Source organism: Pseudochaenichthys georgianus, chromosome 24 (assembly GCF_902827115.2).
Source record: "Pseudochaenichthys georgianus chromosome 24, fPseGeo1.2, whole genome shotgun sequence".
NCBI lineage: Eukaryota > Metazoa > Chordata > Actinopteri > Perciformes > Channichthyidae > Pseudochaenichthys > Pseudochaenichthys georgianus.
The window spans coordinates 27,688,360-27,715,596 of NC_047526.1; the positions used below are offsets into that span (position 1 = coordinate 27,688,360).

At 41.4% G+C, this 27,237-nt stretch overlaps 1 long non-coding RNA gene across 1 annotated transcript; it reads left to right on the forward strand.

The window, feature by feature from the left end:
• Positions 1 to 15,852: 15,852 nt before the first annotated feature.
• LOC139433122 (uncharacterized) lies at positions 15,853 to 17,650 on the forward strand. Its single transcript, XR_011642691.1, has 3 exons — positions 15,853 to 15,980; positions 16,805 to 16,891; positions 17,250 to 17,650. It is a non-coding gene; the product is annotated as an uncharacterized lncRNA (long non-coding RNA).
• The last annotated feature ends 9,587 nt before the right edge of the window (positions 17,651 to 27,237 follow it).

Below are 27,237 nucleotides of genomic sequence, written 5' to 3' on the forward strand. Positions count from 1 at the left end.
TCTCTGCTCCACAGCATAAACTAACATTAGTCTCCAGTCTGCTGCAAGGGGAAGTGGTCATGGGAGTGCGTCCTTCTCTGTCTATGGGGGGCATACAGATCATCTTGGGAAATGACCTGGCTGGTGATCGGGTATGGCCTGAGTCTCCAATCTCCCAGCGACCTCGGGAAAGAGCAAAAGAACGATCCCACCCTTCAGGCTCTGTATAGCCAAGTTCTACCGAATGAGGAGTTCAGAAGTGCAGCCCGTGGTTATTTTCTCCAGGACGGTTTGTTGGTGAGAAAGTGGGTGAGATTGTTTTATGGGTGAGGAAGTGGTGCAGGTTGTGTTTTGTGTCTGTGATTTTGTGCCCAGGTTGGAGGATCCTAGTGGGTCCTCCATTTTAAAGGAGGGGGTGTGACGACCCCTCCCCCCTTCTGCCTGGCTGTGCTCCCTGCCTTGCTGTCCTCTGGCAGGTACTGGGAGTGTCGTCCTGTTTGTGCCCGCCCATCTAGAGGCGGAGCCACAAGAAGGTATAAAGGTTGCCCAGCTGCAAGGATCACTCTCTGATTCAGATCGTGGCATGCTGCAGCAACCTCAGCCTACAGCCTGTGCTAGGTTTGATGCACCCTCCAACATGCTACAACACCCTTCCACACACCCACACACTGCTCACACTGCTGACAGTCTGATTCTTACATACACTATTCATCAGAGGTGTTTTTCTATAACCTGTTAAATAAACAGATATTTGGCATTCAACTCTGTGGCCTCCCTATTTGTTCCAGCCTTAGGTCAGGTTGTAACAGCTAATTTCCATCCGTAGTCCCTCACATACAACATTTAAGAACATGACATTTATATACATGGCAAAAATAAATACATGATATGCAGAAAGAGCATATTGATGCAGATTTGTGACTTAAAATCCAGAGACTTTTCTAGAACAATAAGTCCCCCACCCCAAATAAATGAAGAAATAAGTCAAACCCAGTAAATGTTACACATTCGGTCCAAAACATATATGAATGCCCTTGGCAATGGAAGAAACAAAGCTAAGCTAGTTAGCTGGGCATGCTAACTTTAGCAGCATACGTTAAAACTGACATACGCTTTTTTTAATCACTTTTCAAAAGTTTGTTCTTGTGTTTTGTGGTTACAGGTGCCAGGTAAAAAGCCATTTCCCTCACAACTAACGGTGGATGTTGAAGGACATCCAAGATTATACTGCAGGGTACAGACCATGTAGCCTTTGAGCAGTGTTACAAGTTAACATATGCTTAAATTAGACTTTAGAGATGGTAATTCTTACAATAACCTCTTCAGATGCCTATTCTTATTTTTAAAAGGTAAATAGAGTGAGAATGCAGACTAACTACTGACTTCCCAGACATTAGACGTGTCTTTAGCTTGCTAATGCTATGCTTCAAGCTTGGAACTGCAAGTCAAACTTCCGCCTTTACTGGGATACTCCAAAGCGTTAGGGATACTTAAATACTCAAATCACAGGCATTTCTCAAGAATTAATTAGTTAATAACCACATGTTTTACAGGCCTCATTAAGCTGTTAATAAGCATTTAAGGCTAATACAGGCCATGACACATGTTCTTAGAATCAATGGGGAATTAGCTAGTTGTGTTTCATGGCTTACAGGCTAGCTATTAAGCGTCTTGTATTTTCACATACAATAAAAAAACTCAAAAGCACCGATATAATGCGTGAGAAACGTGTTCGCCCCTGCCCTCCACCTGACCCTTCTTCGTCAACCTGACGAGCACATGCAAGCAATAGCACAATGTTGAGTGTTTGACAACCTTCCAATCAAATGTTTCTACCTTTGTCTTCACAATCTATCACATTCAACCTGATGTGCAGAGTGATATAAAACTGACAGCAATGCAACCATAAAACAGATTTATGTGTTAACAACCTCCTGGTCATTACACCTCTGCCACTCAGAAATATTAACAACAATACAATGACAAAGCAAATAAGCAGGCTCTGGCAGTGATGTGAGAATAATGACTGCCCTCTGTTATTTTACTGAACATGCAGACAAGGTTCAAATTCCAGCTGTTGGTCGCGTATCCATTGTTGGGAAATGCTCTGGGATTTTGCAGTAAATAATGCGCTAGATGAGCACAGTCTTGTTGACGTTATGATTGTAGGACGGCTGCATGGGGACATTTTCTGTCCAAGACTTCAATTTATCATTTGAAATTGTGACACAGATCGGCGGGAATGGTTCATCGCTGAAAGAAAAATAGCTCTCCGTTTTGACAGGAGAGATGCGATCAGAAATGGGAGACATCGAAAACAGAACGTTTGGCCGTGCTTGAGAAATGGCTGACAATGGAGGACCAGACAAGTTGACAGTGTTCTTATTTTTGCTTACTTTTGCCTCTGTACAGATAAACAGTTTGACTTTTAGCACAAGCTTGAGTACTACAGAATGTTATGAAATCATAAGCTTGGGCCTCTACAGTTTCATCTGTGTTTGGAGCAGTTTTTTGGCATCAAGCGATTCGGTTTATGCTGTTTATCTTTTTAACTGAGCAACAAGTCCTAATGGCTGTTTGAACTGCAGCAAGAACAGCTGAGGTGGTGTTACGATCACATGAAGTAAGAAATACACTTTGAGCTGCAGCAACAAATCCATTGCGACAAAACAATTGCACTAATATTGGAGTGATTTTCAGCCTGTTTGGTATTTGTCATCAAATGAGTGGATTTATAAGATAGTTTGCATTTTGAATCTAACTCATCCAATAAAACTAACGACTGAACCAAGTCATTTGACAGAAATGAGCCATTTCCAAATAGTAAAAACGCAACCAATTTAAAATACTTGTTTACTCTCCGCTATTCAATCTTAATTGTGAGATGCATGTTCACACGATAAAAAGCATTCGTCTTTGCTGCACAGACTACTGCTCTTAATTTGGACTCAGACCTAACCTGGTGACCATCTTTATGGAGTGGAAATCTGAACTTTGCATCACACAGGGGTCGTTGTTGTTCAACGTTCAGGCTCGACAGAGAGCATACTTAGCGTAATGATCCATTGGCTGTGTGTGTCTAATGAAGAAATGGATTATATGTGCTTGCCCACTTAATTGGTTTGCTAATGAGCATATTTGTTTGCATGTATGTGGGAATCTTCTTGGTAGTGTGTGTTGAATATATAGCAGAGGGGGGGGGGGAGCAGTATAACCAGTCAGAAGAGGAGGGGTTAATGAGCCAATCACAGTCCATCAGGGGAGCTACCAAGAACACAGAAGAGTCCACTGGTCATTCACTCTGCTTCTTCCTTTAATCTTTCCCAAATGTTCTTCTCACTCTCAAGCCATACCTTCCTTCTCTTTCTCCCTCTCTTTCGGCCATCTTCCACACTCCCAGCAGATTAGCGTTAACGAGGATATTAGCCATGGCAGTAAACACAGTCCCTCTCTCCGATCCATTTGGCAGCGAGGAAGTAAAGGGAGGACAGGTCTGACTTTTCTCTAGCCCCTCTGACTGGTGAGGCAGGCAACACTAGTGGAGGTAGTATTGAGTGTGTGTCTTAGGGGGTGTATAAAGAGAGGCAGAAGAAACTGGAGGGGTCGGATCACACTGGCACCAGATAACACTAGAGGTCATATAATATCAATCATCTGACCGGGGGGGGGGGGGGGGGGGGAGTAAAAACCTTTTTATCAAAGCCAGCACTCACCAGGTCAAAATACTCAGGATGCTTTCCTGTGAGGAAACTCAATCATTTGGCATTCTTTCAATGCGCCCTGCAATATCTTGTGACCTGAAACGTGAACCTCATCCCAATTTTTGTTTATTTAGAAGCTTTCTCCAGGGGAGGAATCGACCATTTCCATCTGCAGAGAACTATACATGTCCCTTGTGTGTGCTGGAGTGGTTTAACCAGTACCTCTAGGTCACCCTTGTACTCCTCAAAAAAACACACACCAACATCAGTAACACATAGAAATGGGATGTGGTGTGTTAGTGTGGTGCACACCCTGAGGGGAGGTCGCTTTGATGGAGGGGTTTATGTCCCTCCCAAAGGGCCAGAAGCAGTGCTCGCAAAACAGCCACAAATCAATACCCCACACATCTGTCAGGGTGTGATTAAATTCTCCCATTCCCTTGACAACACCTACCCCATACATAAAATGTATACCTATTCACACACTCAAACACGCTCTTTGGGCTTTTCAGGGGGCAGATGAGGTAGTTCGAGGCCTAACAAATGGTTAGCAGGAAGTGTTCTGTTTCCCTCGAGGTCCAACGTCTCAATGTGTGACCTTAAAAGCACAACTTCACCGGTGTAAGATGTCAGATGACACATTGACCTCTGCCCTCAGGGTTCGTGCCCTTTGACTACAATGTTAATGCTACGGTGGCACAAAAAGACAAATACTGACTTAAAAAGATGGATGTGTAGTTTGCACTTTTTGGGCACATAGGTGTGCCACAGCTGAGCTTCCTAAGGACATGGAGGGAAGAAATTCATCAAAAAGCAATCATCAGTGCTAGGTGGTGACTGATCTAGCGTGGCATCCATTCATTATGTAAATCTCACAACCTAGCTTTCTTTATCATCAAAGACCCTCATTCTGAAAAATTAGCCACTCTCCGTCTGTGGAAAAACAACAGAACACTAAAACTGGACTGTTGCTATGGAAACTGTGGGAAATACCATTTTAGGGAGAGCGGGCGAGAGGAGTGTGCGGATGTGTGTGTGTGCAAAGTCAGGCAGGTGCATGAGGAGAGCAGTGTTAGCAATCAACAGGTGTAGCCTACTGGCGAAAACAATATCAGTCCCAAATGGAATAGCAAATTAGATTTAGGGTGGCGTGACATGGGACAGCAGCGGATTAGTCTACCGATATGATGCTGTCTGTGTCGAACACATTTCAGATTTAAAGTGAAGGTTCCGTAGTAATTGTCGCTGTCGCAGATGGACCTCATTATTAGGAGATTAGCCCTCGGCTGCACAAAAAACAAAATCATATTCATTGATGTCTATCAACATTGTAGGCCTGCAAGGAAGGCACCCCAGCTCAACATGTGGAACTCCCACTGAGGCAGAGACAACGAAAAACTAAAATAATACAGTAGGTTATCAATATTGCAGGATACCAAGAACCCCCCCCCCCCCAACTGCCAGTGTCTACTTACCTTTAACCAACTGCAGCTAACATTGACTTGATAAAAGATGTAAAGGAGAGAGAGAGAAAGAGAGGTAGTACCTTCAAGGGCACATGAAATCTGAACGATCATTTACATTCATGAATCAATAATCCTTGTCGGATGAAAGAGGGAGATTAAGGGTTGTCTCATCTTTGGGGTCATTTCTGTGTTGAGAGACCTAATTTCCATTACTCAGGATGAAACACTCCACAGCGCAGAGAACCTCCGTTCACCCAGGCATCGGTCATCTCTGATGGGGCCCTACCTTTTCATTTAGGAATTTACGAGGGCTTTTTATTCTCTCCTATAGTCATAACTTAGCGAGGTTTGACAGCAAACAAGGTTTTTAATGCCAGCCTCGGGATGTCCGTGTCTGGAATATACAAATGGGATATGTAATTCTGACCTCTGTGTCACAAGTTGATAGGAAAGTGCTTAACACACAAACACGGTACAGTAGGGTCGAAGCCTGGCTGAGTATTTTGTCTTGCTTGGTACCTTTAGTAGGTGAGAGGAGCAGGACATCTGAGGCTGCTTTCTTTTGAACCGATAAAAACACGGACGCACACAAATGCCAAATCAAAGGGAAAATGTGTAGAATATCAGACTCGCCCACATAGAGTGAGATCTTCATTAAATGCGAAAAAGGTAAGAGAAACCTGAGCTGTAACCAGGAGCAACATTGTTAGAGGTATAAGGTCACATCCATTTGCTGCAGCTCTGATTCATTCCACACCAATCCACTGAAAAACACATGACTTCAGAAATGATGTTGAAAACTGACAGCCATAATAGAACACTATGGTTTTGTGACAGCATCCCATAAAAATCCCATAAAGCTATGTTGGGAATCATTATGACCACATTTCGCTGAATCTACAGTATAGGAAAACATCTGGGACAAGTTCCTTCTCCCAATGTGTCACGATGCAGACACACCTTCCGCTCAAATCTCCAGATATCCGTCTCAATCAGCCGCTGTATTATAAATCACTTTGATGTGAAATTACTTACAGGAATATACGCATTTCATTGTAATATTGTCCCAGATTTATGTGCCATAAAGACGCATCATGAGGCTAATTCAGCCGACACCTGGGAGCGTGATAGCTTGTGACAGGAGGAGGAGGAGGAGGAGGAGGAGGAGGAGGAGGAGGAACCATTTTGAGATAAAACTGTAAGAGTTCGGTTTAATTCAGATGATTGGATGAGGAAGACAATGAAGAGGAGGTGTGTGCTTGCGTTTGTGAGTATGTAGCGGATACAGATAAGTGATAGATCTGAGCTGTCACCCGCTCAGGCCCCACAACGATGTCATCATAAGCCAGCGCCTGAGCACCTGTCACACACAATAGATGGAGAGCAGCGGAGTGGAAATACCTGTGTCGGCATATACCTGAGAAGTGAGCATTGCACTCCTTTCAGCTCCTGATAAGTGTGGGCACTCACGTCTCACTCCCGCTCTGCAGCTGGAGCCTCTGCCCTCGGCATGCAGCGAGTTCACCTCCAGACCTGTATGGAGAGAGAAGTGTTCAGATCCTTAAATAAAAGGCGCCTTTCAAGTTCAAGCCCTGCATATATTTCCCTAACAGTATTTGCTGTAAAATGATGCACTCTAAGCACTCTTCATGAAGAATGGAAGCCGTCAGAGTGGTACATAATTGATGCCTTAACACATAAACAACAGCCTTTTTGCAGCTGGTCCAGGTGGAGCTAAGCTTAAAAGGCACTGACAACACACTGGCTTAATCAGTTGTATATCATAAGCAATGTGTGCGACATACACACACAATTATCAGCTTAAGTTAATGCAATACTGCCATTTCCCATGGAAGATATACTTGTTTCTTAGAACTGGTTTGAAGTGGGCCGGGCTTCATGGAAAAAAGATAATGTAACTTCCTTCCATGGGCCAATCAGAACTAAACGAAATAGAGATTAAAACACTGAATCCGATTTCTACCGTTGTGGGTGGTGTTGCCAAGGACACAACACACTTACGGTGAGTCAAGCTTGAACTTTGCTGCCTATTTAGTCTATTGTCAGGACAAAGGGAGACTGTTGAGTTGGAAGCAAAGTAGTTTCCCTTTTGTCACCAAACGACTATTTAAAAAAAGGTTAAGAATAAGGCTTTATACTTCATAGAAAGCCCTTACCAGAGGGCCTAGAAAGGTGACTCATATTTTGTCAAAGACTTCAAAAAAGGGCGATTTATTTATTTTCACCTTGGAGCCAATTTACATGTCTAACACAACTCAAAAACAAAATATAACTTCACAAACTTAGCCTGCCTCACTGGCTAAAACTCAAAACATTACATGTAAAATCACAGACATCTTTCTCCACTGACTGGCAAACAACGTCTGCCTTGAATAGGCCCTACGGACAACACAATCAGTTTGGACTGAACCATATTAATCTCAGGGGGGTCTCGGTATCTCACATCTACAACAAGTAAGTCAAAATAATAATGAGTGTGGTAGTCAACTTTATCCTTACAAACTAGATGACTTTTCTTACCATTTGCAACACCATTCTTGGTTTAACACGTGGCATAATCGTGGTTGTCATCAAAGCAGGAAGTGATTGGTTGCCTCCGCTTACTGGGAAGCATGGTGCACATGTCAAGTATTTGCCGAGATTCATGTAGGTTGCGTTAGATTAAACTGTCAGCTAAATGAACTGCAATGTTTAGTTTAGTAAAGAAAATACAAATGAAACAAAAGGTGATACAAACATGATACAGTACTATACAAAAGAATGCAATAACAAAACGAAATATTTTATTAAAGGTGGGGTAGGTAAGTTTCAGAAACCGGCTCGAGATACACTTGTTATATTCCATGGAATGCTCTTAACATCCCGATCAATGAATATCTGAAATGCTTTGACAAAAAATCCATAAAAAAATGTCATCTGTAGAAGCCGTAATACTGTAAAAAGTACAAGTGGCCTACCTGCCTGTCAGCCTGCCATCGGGGCACAAACTTATCTCGTGCCCTCATTGGTCATGTGCGCGTTCGTGTGTGTTGGAGGAGGGGCTCTATAAGAAAGTGGCAGAATTTCTCCGGTTGTGTATTTTCAAATTCTAGCGATCTCGAGCCGGTTTCTCAAATGTACCTACCCCACCTTTAATAATTGAATAATCTGTAGTATCATTGTCTGATATCAATAAACACCAAAGCTTTAGCTAATTACACTTATTTAATCCGACCCCTTCTCCCTTTTTTTTTTTTTACATCTTAATATATGTTAACATACAATATAAATGTATACTTATAATCTTGAATAATTTATATCATCATTCATATAATATATACAGGCAAGTTAAGAGAATATATATATATATATATATATATATATACATACGTACATACACAAATTCATACAACCACAAATTCATACATAGAATACAAAACAAGAATATAAACAGTTATGGTCTAGCAGTTTCATCCTTGTACCTTGTGATAATTGTGTCTTTATGCCTCTTTTTGAATAGTTGTATGTTTGGACATCCCTTTCGCTCCTCACTCAAATTGTTCCAGATCTTCACCCCACAAACAGAAACACAAAAACGTCTCTTTGTTGTGCGCACCCTAATATTCAATCATGTAATGCAATGACTTTAATTTAAACAGGAAAGGTAGATGATAACTGGAACATGGTGTGGCTTTACACACAATGCTCATGTTTCAATTGGATGACTCTTTAATAAATAAAGGGTGATAAAATGTATAAACTCATGTGTTGAATCCCTACCGGCAAACAAGTGTCACAGCTGTGAGATTAAAAGTAAGAAATGCAGTTTCCCTTTTTAACAGTGGTGATTAAAAGTAGAAAAAGCATTTACGATTTTAGTTTGAACCAATAAACACGGGGACAATGTGATCTAACTCAGATCCCCTTGAATGTTTTTTAAAGATGACTGAAAGTGTTAATTCAAAAGAAATACAAGTCTCAATGATATGGTGATGTAATTATGTTGAACTTGAGCTTCTTAACTGTGGCTCTACAGAGGGGCAGCTCACACACACAGAACACATGATGTACTGCTCAGGCAACTCCAGGCCAGTGTTCTGGGTTTTTTAAGGCACTTTTGTAGAATCAGGTCGACCAGCCGGCACAGTGTTCAGTGGGATCTCCTGCAGGATAGAATGGCTTTGGGTATCAGTGTAGGGAGTTGTGGAAATACTGCTCCTTTTTTTATACATCAGCCTTTACAAATCGGCCAATTTTCAGAAACATCCGAAAAATACACATTTCTGACTTCAGAACCACAGTTAGGTAAAAGGATGAAGAGGAATGCACAGTCTGATCTGATGCTCATATCAACGTGTTACTCTGATACAGTATAAAGGTCTCTGTGAATTGCAAGAACATCTCAAAACATTACACTATATTGCATTTCAAAATACGGGCTTTACGCTGTCAATCATAGCCGCTGTCTACAAAGAAGCCATGAATATAAAAATACGTGACAACTTAAGGCAACATGTTTGGAGGGATTTTTCCTGGTGAAGCTTTCCTGTGAGTTTCAGATGAGTGACAGTAAGGAGTATGAGATGATGTGTTTACTCATATAAGCGCACGACACACACACAAAGCTGTAGGAAGCCTTCTGACTAACTTTCGGACTGTAAAACATTGCATGGAAGCAGCTTTCTTCTTCTCAGGTGAAACCCTGTTATTTAAGAACCACGCTTGACTGCCTTGTGCAAACACACGCTCAGATAACGTCAGTTAATTTTATTTGTGGCGCCCCAAGTCTTGATGCAGCCTCTAAGGGTTTAAAAAAAATCCATGAACAATGAATAAAAAGCCCCCCTTCTATTAAAGCAGCACAATAACTGAATTAAGGCAAAGTGAACAAACACGTCCATCAAGCTCAGGGGAAACAGCACCATGGGTGTTACAAAATGTTTTCACATTTGAGTCAAAACACTGTGATCAATTTCTCTGCAGCAATAACATGCATTTGTTTGTTACTCCATCACAAGTCTGCACACATTCTTCCCTCTAAGCTGCAACCCCCATGGCAGAGATCCACAGCAGTTTAATGGATATAAACTCATTGAATCTACAAACATGCTGAATTCACATAAATCTAAATCCTAATGAAGGAGGAGGTTGAGGGACTTAAACCGCTGGGAAGCAGGCAGCGGCTGGAGCAAAAATATGCAGCGCTGAGCTGTGGAATATACAGAGGGAGAGAACATGTATTTATATGGATGGCCTCACTGTTTTATTGAGGTCATAGTTATGTGACCTTAAGGCTACTTCTGTGTTTGGAGGATCCTTGGATGACTGCACTTAAATACATTTCTGCTGTCCAGGCAATAATGTGAATTGAGTGTTAACTATTATCTCTATACATTCTACCTATCAACTATTATGTTTTCAGTTTGTTTTGTTTATTTTTCTGTTTGTCAGCAGTGTTACAGACAATCTACAGGCCTGGTGTTCATGAAGCTATAATCAAATACAGTATTTAAAGTGATAAGAATACACATTTACATACATGTACATATATATACATTATGTAGTCCTTCTCCAGTTAGCTCTGCAGGACAATCCTAAAATGCCTGGCTTTTCACTTGAATACTCCTCTTTTCCTCACGATACTTTTATACATGTGTCCAACACAGTGAAGTGATCTAGGATCTCCTCCGCCATTTTCGTTCCCACTGGTGTTCAGGCTCTGTTGCAGCAGACCTTCATTTATCATCATCATCACTATAAACCCGAGGGACTTCCACCCACACAAGCATGTGTCCTGTGCATCTTTCTCTAACCGCCCTCCACCGGCTCCCTCGCTCTCCATCCAGCTTCAACGCAAACAACGCTGCACTCCTCTGTTGCCCCTTTCACACCAGCGCCTTTTCAGCTCCGGCTCGGAGCTAGAGCCTGAAAAGCGCCGGGTTTTCCTGTTCACACCGCAGCGGCGCCGACTCTTAGCTCCGGAATCCGCTTCATTTCCAGCTCCAAAAATTGTCAGTCCAGACTCAGAGGCAAGAGCTTCGGAGCTAAGAGGTGGCGTCGCTTACGTCTCTCTTACGTCGAGGCGTGCAGGAAACTAAACCCACCTCCCCCTGGGTCGACTGTTATGCCTGCCTACAAGCAGTAGTGCCTATAAACACACTTTATAAAGTCAGGCAACACTAACCAGGCTTCGTGTGATTCTGTTTATTTGTGCCTTACTTTGACCATCCGTTCGCTGTTATCGATCATTGTGGAGAGAGGCAGACGTGTTGTTTTGTATTATTGCAGCTATCGGATGCAAGTAGTCAGTTTAGCTTCGGTTGCTATGCTAACATCACCCGTTTTATACCAGAGAAACTTTCATAACAGCGTTGTGATACCAAACAGTGTCAATTCAGACTGACACACATTCACTTAGGCTAAGGGGAACTGGGGATATGCATCAGCTGCTTGCGTGAGTCGGACAGTGAATACTTTAGAGCGGCCGCTGCAGTGTGAGCTAACCGGGAGCTAACGGGAGCTAAACTCCCGTGGAAGAGCAGCCAGCACTGCAGCGGTCGGTAAATGCTGCAGAAACACATTAATAAACAATGAACCACGGCACTCTGGAGAAAAGTATAAGGTTGGAGAAGTCATTATTCAATTTATTCTGGCTTCATGTGATTAAAAGCACGATCATCGACCCGACGCAGTTGTTGTTGTTGTGAGCGCCGTAATGGGTGCCGTTGGGGAGCAAATCAGCGATGTAAACGGTGACGTCATGACGCAGCAGGGGCAGCTCTGGGGCGCCAGTGGGCCGTGTGCACAGAGCGGGAGCTGAAAAGGGAAACCGGAGCTGAACCAGAAAAGCTCCCGCTCGGAGCTAGAAACTGAAAAGCGCTGGTGTGAAAGCCGCATCAGACAAGAACCTCTGAAAGCAAACCAGCAGTCCATTTCTGACTTCCCCTTTTGGTGAACTTCCCAAGAGCTTAATTGCTCCGAGACAAGTGAACTTTTCTCCAGGCTCCAGCAGCACGTCTGACAGGTCCCACTCATCAACTGTCGTCAGCCGTCATTAAGCAGAGGGACAGAGGAGCCGCTGGAGGCTGTACGCGCAGACATCATGCTGGGCAGCCTTTACCATTGTTCAGCCATCTTCCATACACAATACTGATGAGAGAGAGAGAAGCTGCAGCCAGAACCTTTACACATGACATGCTGTTCCAATAATGTGTGTTAAAGAAGGTAGTCTACTCTCTTGGGAGAAATGGCGTTTTGATCTAATCAAAACCCTTTACTGGTTTGGTAACTGTCAACTCTCCACTATCAAATAAAGGAACAACAATGCCCGCCAAATGATTCTCCAATCCACAGGCTAACAAAAGAGAAATGACTAACGTGGGGTTAAAGTAGAAGGAAACATCTAACAGTTACAACCAAACTATTTTTCTATCATTTTCAGTGGGGTCAAACTATTAATTACAAATACAAAAGGCTAAGAGAAATGCTAAATACTTCATTAAAAGTGTTTGTTTAATCAATTCATCATTGTCAACAATCAAAGCTTGGTAAGATAAGACAAATATAGCCTGTAACATCTGTGCTCGTGTTTCTAATTGTTCAAAACTGGTTTAGACAAAAAGGTGACGCCAGGTATTATAATATTTAATTAGAAAAATGAGAAACCAAAGAAATACACAAAAAACAAGATGGTGCAGCAAATGTTATTGAATCAAACCAAACCAGTGACATTTTACAATAAGACATTTAATCTTGTTATGCTCCATTAAAGCGCAATTCTACATAACTCCTAACTTAGTACTAACTGGGAATGTATTCGTTTTTGAATGACAAACCAGAAACAGACTTCTAAAACCTATTTTGAATGACTTATTTTAAATTGTTTTATTATACAAACCAAATCCTAGAGGATAAAGCCTTCAAAAAGAATAAATAATAACATGTTGTCCAGTGTTGTGACAACCGTCCACCTTTCTAGCTGCAAAAAGAGCTTTGATAATGTTTTTTCCCTCTGGGTCAAAATGGATTTTTCCATTACTAACTGACCTCCATCTCTGGCACTATGACACATTGTTGTCCTCTTCATGTTTTGTGCAACAAGCAATCTACTGAAGTCCAGATGGTGTGACACAGTCAAATGCAGCGAGACATCCAATATTATAGTAATAACTCTGTCCTACAGCAACACACACACAGGTGTTTTCAATTATCCTCCCGGCTTATATTGCTCTGCTGCTGTTGAAGTTGTGCAGAGCTACAGTCAGGGGCACTTGTGTGAAGTCATTCATCTACAGTAGATGTTAATACAGCTGCAGTCACAGCACATTTGCTTGGTGAAATGTACTCACACTGTCGATCAACACTTAATTCTTGGGACGAGCATAGCTTACCTTCAACTGCAATTAGAGTTGTAAACTACTGTGTTTAATCAAAAACGATATCAACTGTCTTTGAACTCTCTGCATCCCCTCTTCTCTGCTGTCTGGATTGCTTTGCCATGAAGATATAAAACAAGTCTATCAACCAACAATATTTCCTCAAAGAGAGGCCATGTTTATTCAGACATCCCTCATGAGAATGAATAGGAAGTGACCTGACTTCACTGTGAGAATGTTGTTGACCCGACAGGTCAACTGGGCTAACAGAATGTCAGAGAAAGGAATGAAGCAGATTGTTGACACGCTTGCACTGTGTTATCTGTGTTGGTTATTCTCGCGTCCATGAGAGAAGCTTAAAAAGGAGACTAAATGGAGTCTCTGAGATTGTTTCAAATTGGTACTTTAATTAATAAAAAGCGCGGTTAGGTTCACAAACAGAATATTGTTCGACAGAAAAGCAGCTGTGTCTCTGGCTCTGGCTGGTGGAGAAAGAGGCCGAACTCCTCAGGTCGCGCTGTTTATATATCCTCTGTTGGCTCCTCCCTGCGGGCCGGCTCTCCACGTTTCAATGTCTGTTGTTACGCATATCAGAGGATACAGACATTGTACATTCAATATATATCTAAACACGCCTTTTCTCCTCCTTAACTCTTTCATGACTTTTCATTTAACACATTCTAAACGCTGTAATCAATACTCCAAAAAATACAGGAAATACTTCACAGCAGTTTGGTTTCCGGTCAGTCTGAATGTTGTCACATGCTACCCACATCTGTAAACAATAACCTACTCGAATAAACTGTACCTTATCCAACAATAATAATATCTCGACGTCTATAGTTGTAGTGTTGAAATCAGTAGGTTTCGCTGTGCAACATCATATCATATCGTTGCTAAATTCACCTCTATAGTAAATTGTATATTAGCCTCATGCTAACCGGAGATGAAGGATTTTCAGAATAAAAGCTTAACAACTGGTTGTGCACAAGAACTTCTGGTTTTTCAGTATAAACAGCATTTAAACCAAGCGGCAAACTCTGGGGAAGAGCCGGGAAGCCAATACGGAAGTGCCACACACTGCAGTTCATATATTGGCCGATAGGCGATGGCTGCAGAAAGGAGCAATTTCCATAGACCCCCATGTTAAAATGCCCAATTTTACAGCGGAAAAAAACATGTTTCTCTCCCTGGCTCCATACATTTTATTATCGATATAGTTAGATTCCACGTTCATGATTATGTATCTGTGAGTGAATTGTTTTCTAACGCGACCCTTTTATTTATATTAGGTCTTAAAGTTTGTGCATACATTAGGGCGTGGTCACTTTGATTGACAGATACGTGCCTCACTGTCAGCTAACAGCAACTTGTCCACTCTGCTAGGCTACAACCATAGAGGCTACAACGTTAGTTAGTCATAGTACTGTACTTGACCCTTTAGCTTTAGCCGTGTTCGTGGTGATATACCAGACAATTAAGATGTCGTGCTGTGCGCTTGAATGTACTAACAGAACTTCCAAGAAGTCTACTCACAGCTTTTTTCGGTGAGTAAAATGATAATATTATACATGTTAACCCCGTTAGCAGGTGTTTGTGTGCTTGTTAGCTTAGCTTGTTATGTAGCTAGCTAAGGACGTAACCCTTTATGCATGTGTATATATATATACAGTTTAGTTTATGATTCAGCCTTGGGTAAGACTTTTATAGTCTATGGCTATGACGCCCATAATGCTAAATGGGAGCAAATGTTAAAAGGGGACCCAATTATCCCAGTGGTGGCCGCCGGAGTCCGCCGCCGAAGCTAACCGGAGCCGTAGCTAGCCCTTTGCGGCTCCGTTAGCTTCGGCCAGCGGCGGAGCCCGGCGTTATAACTGGAGATCAAGGAATGCAGCGAAACGCGGACTTGGTTCGCCTGCAGCCCGCTATAGTATTAGCTAAAGAAATGATGTTGAACAAGGCTTATTAAGCTGAACATCGCCACAATTGTTCTGCTATGTATCGGTACTTATTTTATTTTATTAACGTGTGAATGACAAGCATTAAGAATAACAACAAATAGCTATTTATCTTGCATATTATCTCGTTTGATTATGAATGTAACGTTTATATAGTGGAACTACACTGTTTTATCAAAACCAAAGTGCCACGCAGTAACTTGGTAGGCCCATGCATGTATTTCAGCAGGAAATGTGCAACCTAGATTACATTTACCAACACAGACTATATAGAAATATTTGTAAAAGTTGTTCATGCGTTACTAAGTGAATATGGCATTAACCCTCCTGTTGTCTTTGGGTCGGTTTTCATGTATTTTTGAATAAAGGTTTCCTTTCGGTGATCCAGACAGGCTGGACCAGTGGGTGCTGAACATCCGGAGGAATACATGGACCCCCAACGTTTCTTCTCGCCTGTGCAGTGCACACTTTGAGAGTCATCCCTTCAGCACGGACTCATGGGTACAGATCATTTTTTTTTTAAATAACTTGGTTCCATTTGTGAGTGTAAATTGTTGTTACTAATTAAATACATGTTATACATTATACAATGCTAAATAATTGTTATGGCACAGCTTGCACATCAGTGATGAGTAATGTTCTTTTTATTAAAGGCCAAATTAAGATTTTGCCAGTTAAGTAAAGAAAAATAGAAATCGATTTGTTTGCAAACCATCACATTTCTCTTCAATTTATGCAAAGACTCTTTATCATAGATAGAGAATTGCCATTTCCCCCCACATACTCTATGTTAAAAACAGATGAATTATATTACCTTTTTTTTACATTATTTTAATAGCAACATTCATTCATCTGTTGTCATCTTATAACTTATTTATCTTAACAGCTATCACTGTAAAAAAAAATGATTTAATTTAATTTTACTATACAATATTTATCTTTACATTCTGTTCTTGCATATGTCTTATTATATTTACGTGTATATAGATTTCTGCCTGCACTAATTTATTATTCTTAATTTAATTTTGAATTTCTTTTATTGTTTTATGTCTTATATAACTGTTGCATTGTTGGAGGAGCTCGGGACAGATGATTTTCATTGCCATTCCCACACTGTAGCCTATGTGCTATGACATAAATCCTTTGAATCTGAATCTTGGAAACACGTAATTGTTGAATGGATTAACTGCATAGTTAACATGTTGGCCCTCTATTGTCTTTTATAATGCACTCTTACATTTAAAACAACATTATTCAAAAGAAAGTTGAATATCTACAGACCTCAAAAAGTTATTTTATGTGTTTTTGTTTATTATTTTTATTAGGGAAGGAGATGCCTGAAAAACACTGCAGTGCCCACCATTTTCTATTTCACGAATGGCAAAGAACAACAGCCTGGAAGGAAAAGCAGGGTGAGTAACAATGACGAGGTAAGTGACACTCCTAGTTCGACTGTTAATAGCAATGAGGAGGTTGCAGATGTAGACCATGGTAGTGGTGAAAACAGTCTTGCTGCTGATCAGAGCAATATCATTATGATACAAGGCACGCCTGAAGAAGCCTTTGTTGTTCCACATGTGGAGCATAATGACGTTCCAACAGTCAATGCTTGTGAGGAGGATGTTGGTTTGGGCAGCAGCAGCCAACAAACAAAACAAATTGGAAAACAGGCAGACTCTGTTCACTCTTACACTTGGGCTTTAAACTAAGACGGGTCATACTGAATAGTTTGTGCACACATTTCTAACATGTGATCTTTCTTTCATGTAGGACGCTTGAGGGAAGTTGCAACGCCTCGGCCAATGGGATGTCTTCTCCACGTGAAAGAGATTGAAGGCATCATTTATAACTTGAGACAATTTTCCAAAAGTGATGACTTGTATTGGCTTAGATAGTAATGGATTACATCGAACACGAATCAAGATCGTATAGAAAAAAATGAAAGTGTAATCCTTAGTTACATAGGAAGAGATGTAATCGGATTAGTTTTACTTTTTTTAATAATAGGGAAACTCAGGATTACAATCTTATTCAAAACCTAAAAAGAGCAGATAGTGGTTGTTGTAAAATGATCAAATGGTATCTCTTCTCTGGAAGCCGTACTGTTCTGGAGGATAATACTTTCATTGTGAATCTCTACACCTACTGCCTGAATCTGCTTTATGGTATTATATTATACATTTTAAGTAAAAAAATCATATTCATATTTCTTCTCTACTGTGTTTATTTGCATTACATTTGATATTGAAGTAATCCAAAATAAAAAGAAAGTTATCAGGTTACATTACTTTTATATCTTGATACTCACATGAAGTTACTGGTTGTGTTTTTGGCAAGTAGCCCTCCCAAGCCTGTGCATAAGTTATATCATTTTAATTACTGATACAGTTGTTGCACATCTTTAATTTATTTTGTAGTGTACTTAAAGGGATAGTGGAAATTGAACCCCAAATAGTTTCGTTTTAACTTATATACAAGCATAATTACGTACCAAAACAATCACACCTGATTAAAAAAATATAATAATTTCCTTACGCATGTTAGAAGCACTTTATTGCAGCTTCCCCGAACTTTTTTAGAAACGAAATGATCGAGTCAGCCAAACCGGAAGTGAGGAAAACTCAGGAAGACGAAACAATAACAAACCATGGCGTCTATGCAGAATGAACGTGGAAGGGCAAATATACCAGACAAAGAAGAAGGATTGTACGAGGTATCCAGTGATGATAGCGAGTCAGAAACATCCTCTCGGCTTTCCTGCGAAAATGTAGTTTTAGGAACTGAATCTGAATCCGGTTCAGTAAGCGACGATGGTGAGAATATTGAGCCAGACGATGGACCATTACGTCCTTATTTGTTCGAGCCCGAGGTGATGGAGTTAGTTCACGGCATGGGCAATGGCGAGGATGACCAGGACCAGGTGCCAGATGATGCACCCCTACGCACAAATAATCTTGACTGGTAGGTCCCTAAGCATAGCTCACGCTAGGCGCTATATTATATATTGCAAAAGTTGGCATGCATGCACTGTAGGCCTATGGCTATGCGCGAGGATGACTGCATGTAGGGTACATTTCATAACATACCAGGGTCAGGTTCACATAAATTATCTTGTCACATTTATTATTGTATATGTAACAGCCTTATGGGCATTAATTACATGAATACATTTAAATGAATTGTATACTAGCATGATATACAGCTAGAGCCAATCGGTCTTTTGACGTAGTATGGTCCTAATCCTAGGCTAGCCAGGCTGCCTGTCAAGTGTAGGCTGTACTCACAGTACTGTTAGTCTATCATGTCTATATGATGACTGTAGTGTACACATTCGACACTGTGTACCGGATTATCGGATGACGAGGCCTCCGGTCGCCTAATCGACAGGCAATAAATGGCGTTGTACACAATGGTACAGGCTAATGATGCATTAAATCAGCCAGAAAACATAATAAAATACTCGTGCCTCGTCCAATGTTTGTGCCCGTCTTCCTTTGTTTTCGTCATCACCCGAAGAATTTCGTTTCATTGAGAGGGCGTGGTCGGGAGCAGTAAAATTGAAAATAAAATGAAACTAGGCGCATGAAATAAAAAAAAATGGTTTATTATGCTTATTTTTAATAAAAATACATAAGTTAAACCCAAAATTCGCGGATTTCCACTATCCCTTTAAGTCATACAATGATTTGAAACCTTTACTTTTCATAAAATGCAAGATGTAACTTTCAATGTGGCTTGTGTATTTATCACATTTTCAATGTAAATAGATCTGATTAAATAAAGAGTAAAAGCACAATCTTAAATGTTGACAGTTATCATTTTCCTATGCTTATTGTTAATGTAGTGGTGTTATGAACAAAATGTTGTCCTAAAGGAAATTAAGATGTTTTTTATTTGTTGACAAAAGATTTAAAGTAGATGCTCACAACATGTGGGAACATTTATAGAGAAAAAATGTTCTATTGTAAAACAAATATTTATCTGCATACTGAACAATTTAGAAACTCTCTAAAAGGTATTATCTTCTGTGACGGTACGACCCTGTAGGGATTGTGGGTATTGCACTTCATAATTACATTCTATGGTATGCTTATGACATTGATGCCAACATACATGGGACTAGGGGAGACCTTCCTGTTGTTTGCATTGTCACTGACAAATGACAGTGTAGTATTCATTGTCAAGATTTTGTGTTTTTAAACTTGGGACTCTTTTCAGACTGCTCCGGCTTGGGAAAAGATTTGAGCCTTAATGTGTAATGTTTTCTGTATTGTATGGTAAGCTTATCCTTTCATTTGATAGTCCCATTTGGATGTGATAGCTAACATTTTCAGTAAGCAGTAGACAAAAGAAGTGAAAATATGAATGTAATTTATTTTCAATATTTACATAAATACATAATTATTTTAACAAATAAAATAACAAAAAACATCATAACAAATACAAAATAAAAGGTTTGACAGACAGCCATGCCCAGCATGGGCCTGGAGAGCTGCAGAGTCCATTGGGGGAAGAGGGGGGGGGGTGGGATGTGGGGAAGAGGAAGAGCAGCCATGTTAACAGTGTTATGGCTACAGATGTAATATCTAACTCAACATTAGCCATGACAGTCTGGGCTTAGCAAGGGCCTTAGAATACATACTCTAAAGGCCAAATCCAAAGACAGTGATACTGACATTTTAGCAGTTCACAGTCTTTGGAGGTGGTCTTTCAGGCAATTGGCTAGTGACTTTACAAAAAATATCATTTCCCCAAGGGGTGAAATTAACTCCATCTCGCAAAAACAGCCCAGGACTGTCATGTCTAATGTTGGAGTGGTCAACAATGACACCATTTAGGCTATGAACAAAAGTAGCCATAACACTGTTAACAAACTTCCGGGCCTTGTCCATTTTGACAGAATTTGCACCAGCCCTCCACCGGCGCCTCTGGGAGAGCATGATCTTCAAGCCAGGGTGCCGATGGTGAAGCTGGTGCAGGTCCTCCTTCATCTGGTTCAGCAACTGAACACTGGGCACATCCCCCAAGTCATTGCCGCCACAGTGGATGAGGAGGACATCCGGGACTGCTCTTCCTCGCAGGGAGTAGGAAAAGAAAGGGAGGACACCTCTCCAGCGCAGTCCACCCCAACCGAACCAGCACACCCTCAGGTCGAGGCAAAGGTTGCTGCCGATGGTCTCTGTAGCTCTCTGGGCTCCATGCCGGACATAGCTGTCTCCGATTATCCATACAGTCACTATGGGAGGAAAATAAATGAGAGCAACAAATGCTTCAGATCATGAGGAATATCAAATCAATTATAAAGGGTTTCTCATTTTGTTCCTTTGACAATAACATGCAAAATAACTATGAAATCACACCTGTATGGTTAAAAGTAACAAGAGAGCAAAACCTCAAAAAACAGATTAACAGCACACAGTTTATATACTGTGTGCTGTTTATCTACAATTGTGCACACATGTATATGTATAGTATGTTTGTGTGTAATGTCAACCATCTGAAGTCATGTAAAGTAAGCCAGGACCATCAACTTACAGGTTGTGCAGTTTGGCGTGGAGGAGGTTGCCATCTTCATTTTTCTTAATGCTGAAATAAATAAAAATGGTTTAATCAATATAAAAGCACCTTTCTTTTTCTACAGTCATATTTCATTAATCACATTTAATTCACGCAACACTGGCCATATCTCTGCTAGTTTACAAAGTTTAGTTACAAATGACATTTATATTTGAAAAACGGTGAAGCACTTAAAAAACAATTGTATAGTGTAGGTTCAAGAACATTTAAATCAAAAGAACAAGTTTTGTAAAGTTACAGGGTATCTTACCTTCAGAATATGCCGGGAACGAGGAGCAGTGGCCTCAAGCTGGGTTGTTAGCATAGGTTGTTAGCTTAATACTGAATAGAGCATGTTAGCTTAGCTTCTTAGCCTGAGCTAGGTCTGGAACGTCACGCTCGGTGGCAGCAGGTCCCGCCCTGTCCCACCTCGGCTCCGCCTCAGCACCGCCTCTTTGCCCTTATTTGGAGCAGGCGGGAGAAGGCGGGAGTTAGACTCTGACGTCGCTGTCGAGCCGTTAGTGGCCGACTCCGCCTACTAAGGGCTTCACGGCAACTCTGCAGAATCCTATGGGTGACGTCACGGACCCTACGTCCATTTATATATACAGTCTATGATTTAAACTGACGGTATGTTTAAGGTGCACTATGCTATCAAAACATTGATTTTAATTTAAATGATTGAAGAGAAAGAAAACGTATCCATCCTAACCTTTCATGGATGTCAGAATTGACACAAAGGTCTCATCCGTGGATTCAAAGTTGATCTCTGGCGTGTGCTTGCTTATCTTTCTATGAGATATGATTACACTGTCAAAACGCAGATAAATGAAAAAAGGCAGATACGAGAAAGGAGAATTTAAGAGCCCTAGCAGGGGAACACTGACGATCTAGGTTGAGTTAAAGAGGCACTATTACAGTATGCTTCCTTGGTTGTCCCTTTCCTGTAGTGTGTTATATGGTTTTTTGTGCTGTAAATGGTCTGTAAATGCTCCCCCAGAGGGTTAAAAGAGGTGCGGCAGCACAGGCAGTATGAGAAAAATAAAGCACTTTCTTTGAAAATCCAGAGCGTCACAGTGGAAGCACAAAATACAGATATAACCCTGAAAAGGAGCATTACATGTCCTTTTTAACACAAGGCTGGACAGACTCGACCAGCCCAATAAAGAGATGGTGTGTTTCATATCTGCCTCTATAGATTTCCTTTGACAATACATGTTCTTGAAAAGCTGCTTTTCATTACATCTTTCATAACCACAAGCTATGTACTTTAACCTATCACCTTCTTGTGTGGGAAGCCATTAACAGGCACCTAGCTGATAGTAGCATAACCTATCCAATAACCTTTAAGTTGATGTATCAATCTGAGAGGTATGATTTGAATCATTTTTCCATCTTCAGTATTGACTTTTATAGGTTAGATTTAATGTACCGTATCAGTTCCACATCATGGGTGCCTTTGGTAACCCCTTAAACACATGCAGGCCTTAACACAGAAACACACAGTCAAACAGTGTGTGTTACATGTGAGGGTGCTCTGACGGCCCGTCCACACGGCGGCGTGCGTTGAAGCTTACCGGCGGGCGTGTCTGAAACTCGACCAACAACCAATCACATGAATCTCCCGGCCCTGACACACAAGCAGTGGTTTGATTGGCTAGAGCTTGTACTGACATATGATTCGATTGGCTGACGCTTCTGCCGAGGCTTCAAAAGTTGAACATTGCTCAACTTTTGCAGCGAGCCACGCCAGCAAAGCTCCGCGTCGCTTCCCACAATGCAGTTCGGCGAAAAGTGACGGCACCCCATTCAAAGTGAATGGTGAAGCTTTCAACGCACGCCGCTGTGTGGACGGGCCGTGAGTCTTTCAGTCCAGCTGACAAGGGGCTACGGAAATGAAATGTATAAAGTCAAAATGTCTTCACTTTGAAGGTCTACAAGTCTGCTCTCTCACACAGACACACATTTAATGATTTATTTAAGCACACCAATAGCATACAGGCTTTACATATTTACAGAAGTAATATACAAACTAACACCTTTGCAGGCACATTGTATTGACGTACAGTTTCCTGTAGGACTAACATAACTTTAACCACTATATCATCAACACTAATCCTTATTCCAAACCAAATATCTAACAGTTAAAGTAAAAACACTTCACGAGACGGTAGTTCGCATCTGCTCTCTGGAGTGTTATGGCATCCTTGAGCTCATTGTTTTCATTGTCCTTCCTCTAGCTTTACTGTTTTGGTTTAGTTCCACTTCCCTCACCTTCGCAAAGCACATGACCTAACCTTGGTATCTGAACGAGCAGTTACAAAAAGGACAACATAGGTTGATTTTAGTATTTGAACAAAAGCAAAAAGCCGGTATTTTTCTGGTGGGGACAGTTTCTATGTAACTTGAAAGCTTTTTGTCCCCATACTCAGTCCACTTAGAGGGCGAATAGATACGGGTCCCTACAACATGATAGATACAGGTATGCTCTCTCACTCGGACCCCCGCAGCTCAGGGCCATGCCCCCAGCAGATGGACTACCTCGTGTCCCCAGCCGGAGGATCCAGCAGACGGCTAGCCTCTCGGTTCTCTGTGAAGTCAGCACTTTACTGTCGGATCAAATAATTGGATTCCCATTTGTCAGCAGAGTACACTGAGTACACACACACAGAGTACACACACTCAGCAGATCTCAGACTTGGGAGGGGGTTGAGGGTAAAAGGGAGCATCATTAAGACCTCCGTGTGAATGGAGATTTAGACAAATTATTTTACCTATTGAGCGATTTGCCAAACGGGGAGCTATTATCACAAGAAGATCTTTTTTTATTCAAGGTTAAAGAACACACTTCCCGCTCAGAAATCATACCGAAACACAAGATTTAAATTAAAATTTCAAAGTAGAATATCAGAGACTTCCAGTTCCTCACCGAGACACTGACACAGGCCTTTTTTCACTGGATGACAGTATAGACAGCAGTTAAACCCTCGATGCAATAAATCATTACTTTGCTTCCCTCTCAGGGACACAAATCCAATATTGAAAATCTGAACATTTAAATGACTCAGTGACCCCTTAAGGCTAAATGTGAGAATGTAATCTTATGTGATAGAGATACTGTCTAGAAGACAAAGCCAGCACATGACAAGTGGGAAAACTGTGCCTGATAACCGTGAGTGATCGTACTAACGGTGAAAGCTCAATTAAAACATCACTCTGCTCTCAGTAATCTAATATCCCTAATAACACAGGTTTACATGTTACATCTTATAATCAGGTTTGTCTGATAGCCTACAGGAAACATTTCCACATCTCAATACAAGTGAAACAAAATGTCACCAGTGTGTATTGTAATTGTAATGTTGAATATATTTCCTTTTTCAACCACCTCTAGTCAGGCAATGTTTCGTTCGTAACACGGCTTGCATCTAATTTGCTCTGTGACCTCTCCGGCGAATGTGCCAAATCGGGATATTAAAAACAAGTCTAATGTGTTACACTGGGGTTAATTGGAAGATCGATTTTTATTTAGCAATGTTAATTGTGTAACTTGCAAATCTCTAAAGCAATGTGGTCGCTGAGATAAACCTCACTACTGGCTGTAGGTTGCGCTTTGTTTCTTTTCGCTCTGGGGACCCGTCTAAAGCCATCAATGGAGCAGCTAAAGCAATTTCTCCATTAGTTCATCCCTCAGCAGGTTAAACACAAACGTTCATCCAATTTGAACTCCGACCCTGCGTGTCAAAGTGTCAACAATGGCCTCTCATGGTGTGATGTCATTGGAAGTTAAAGGTCTCCTATCATGCTATTTTTAGGCATATATTATGGGTCTCAGATATATAAAATATATAAAAAGCATGTCTGATGTGTTTTGCTCAAAATACCAAAAAGATCATGCATTTGATTCATCCCTCTGTTTCAGGCCTGTTAGAGAATGGCTGGTTTGGGTCCTCAGCTTGAAAAATAAAATAAGAGGAGGGGGAGCTAATATGGGCTCAGAACAGTCTCATAATACACACATGCGCACAGAAGGATTCACACTTGTATTTCATGATCCGCAAAAGGATTCAAACTTGTATTTCCGGATCCACACTTGTGTTTTTCAATGCACACACAAATGTATTCCGTTTCATATGCATGTAAATAAAATCCAAATACAGAAAAAAGTTTTACATGTGTATTTTTGATCCTCACATATTTGTTTTCCGTTTAAATCCCCTGCACCTGCAAACACAAACAGCTTTCTGTGCACGGGTCGCTGTGCATTCGTGTGTGGGTTTTTTGAGACTCCCCTGACGGTCAGCCGATTCGTACTTGTAATTATTTCTATCTATAGCCAATCAGATGTCTCCTCAATTCTAAGCCAATCACATGAGCGCGCCCCCACGAGGGTAGGTTTCTTGCGTTCATGACGTAGCGCTTCATGTACGCATTTTGCGCAGTCCGGAGCTGACAGCTCCATGGAGCCTGCCTGCAGGCGCTAATGTCAGGACACCCTCCACTCTCAGTACAGCGCCACTTTCCGAACAGGAAATGCACGCAAATACAAGCCTTTATATTATTAAGGTACAGCGCCACTTTCCAAACCATTGATGAATGCTTGTGTACACAAAAACGGCAGGCAAAACCGTTTTAAATGTGTGTTTCCTGTGTGGCGAATACAGCTGCTTTATTTATGTCTGTATGAAGTTGTTGTGAGTGTGGAGGGAGCAGCTACAGGTTAGCTTAGCCTAATCGATCAGTGCACTACGAAGCGGGAGCCCCGTCAGTCATTATCGGCCGATATTCACTCTTAATAGTTTGATCGGTGCTCTCTATAAAGGCCGATCAGGAGAACTGGATCTGATCGATATGGACATAAACGCGAGTGAAGTATAACCGGACGCGAGAGAGAGATCAGATCAGCTGCTGAGTCTGATGGAGACACGCTGCTCTGCATAATCACCTGATGCTCCTCCCTCTGTTTAGCGAGCTGACCGGACTGCGCAAAATGCGTATGAAGTAATCATACCCTCGTGGGGGCGCGCTCGTGTGATTGGTTTAGAATTGAGGAGACATCTGATTGGCTATAGATAGAAAAAATTACAAGTACGAATCGGCTGACCGTCAGGGGAGTCTCAAAAAACCCACACACGAATGCAAAGCGATCCGTGCACAGAACGCTGTTTGTGTTTGCAGGTTCAGGGGATTTAAACGGGAAACTAATAAGTGAGGATCAAAAATACATATGTAAAACTTTTTTCTGTATTTGGATTTTATTTACATGTATATGAAACGGAATACATTTGTGTGTGCATTGAAAAACACAAGTATGGATCCGGAAATACAAGTTTGAATCCTGCTGTGTGCATGTGTGTATTATGAGACTGTTCTGAGCCCATAGAGCTAATGCCTGCTCATAATTCGACCGCAGATACTCAGCTAAATGCTGCTGTGATTAAATGCCATATCATGTTCCAAACCACATCAAGGATTATTTTTGAAACAGTATGGAGCTCAATTGCTTTTTCTCTTGCGGGTTTACCACAAGGTGAGTTCCTTTTTTTATTTCCTGCTTTTTTTACACATACTGGGTGTTTCTCAATGTCAAGGAAGGATGCTCCAGAGCCACTATTTCAAGGATGCTACGTTATCAAGTCCCGCCGAAGGACTGTTCCAATGTCCAGGCTCCTTGGAATTCTACCGAGCCCGGCGTCCTTCGTAGCGAGAAATTTCGAGGCTGCACATGTGTATCCTCCGCGGTCTTAAAATCCCCACAATGCTTTGCGCACGGACCAATTTCCAAATCTTTGGCGGAAATCGCGCTCCATTTAAGGCGGGGCCTCGCATATGACGCACACCTGTTAGCCTGTTCCACCATTCTTCGTTTACGAGGCTAGGAAGGATTCTTGCCTCGCTTCTGAAGGAAGTGACTCGGAAGACATGTCCTACCAAGGAAGCGTCCTCGACATTGAGAAACACCCACTCTCTCCAGTACAGGTTAGCTCTGCGTGTTAGCGATGCTTGCTAATGTAAACACAGACCATGTTACGTCCAAAACAGTCTGGGCATTGTTTCTGATAGCAACGTTTCTGATAGTGCCGTGGGTCCACATTTGGATCAGCTCCGTTGTAGCCCCGTTTTTAGAGATTTGGGTACAGAGTAGGGCTGTGCGATTATGGCAAAAATCATAATCACGATTATTTGGGTCAATAATTGATAT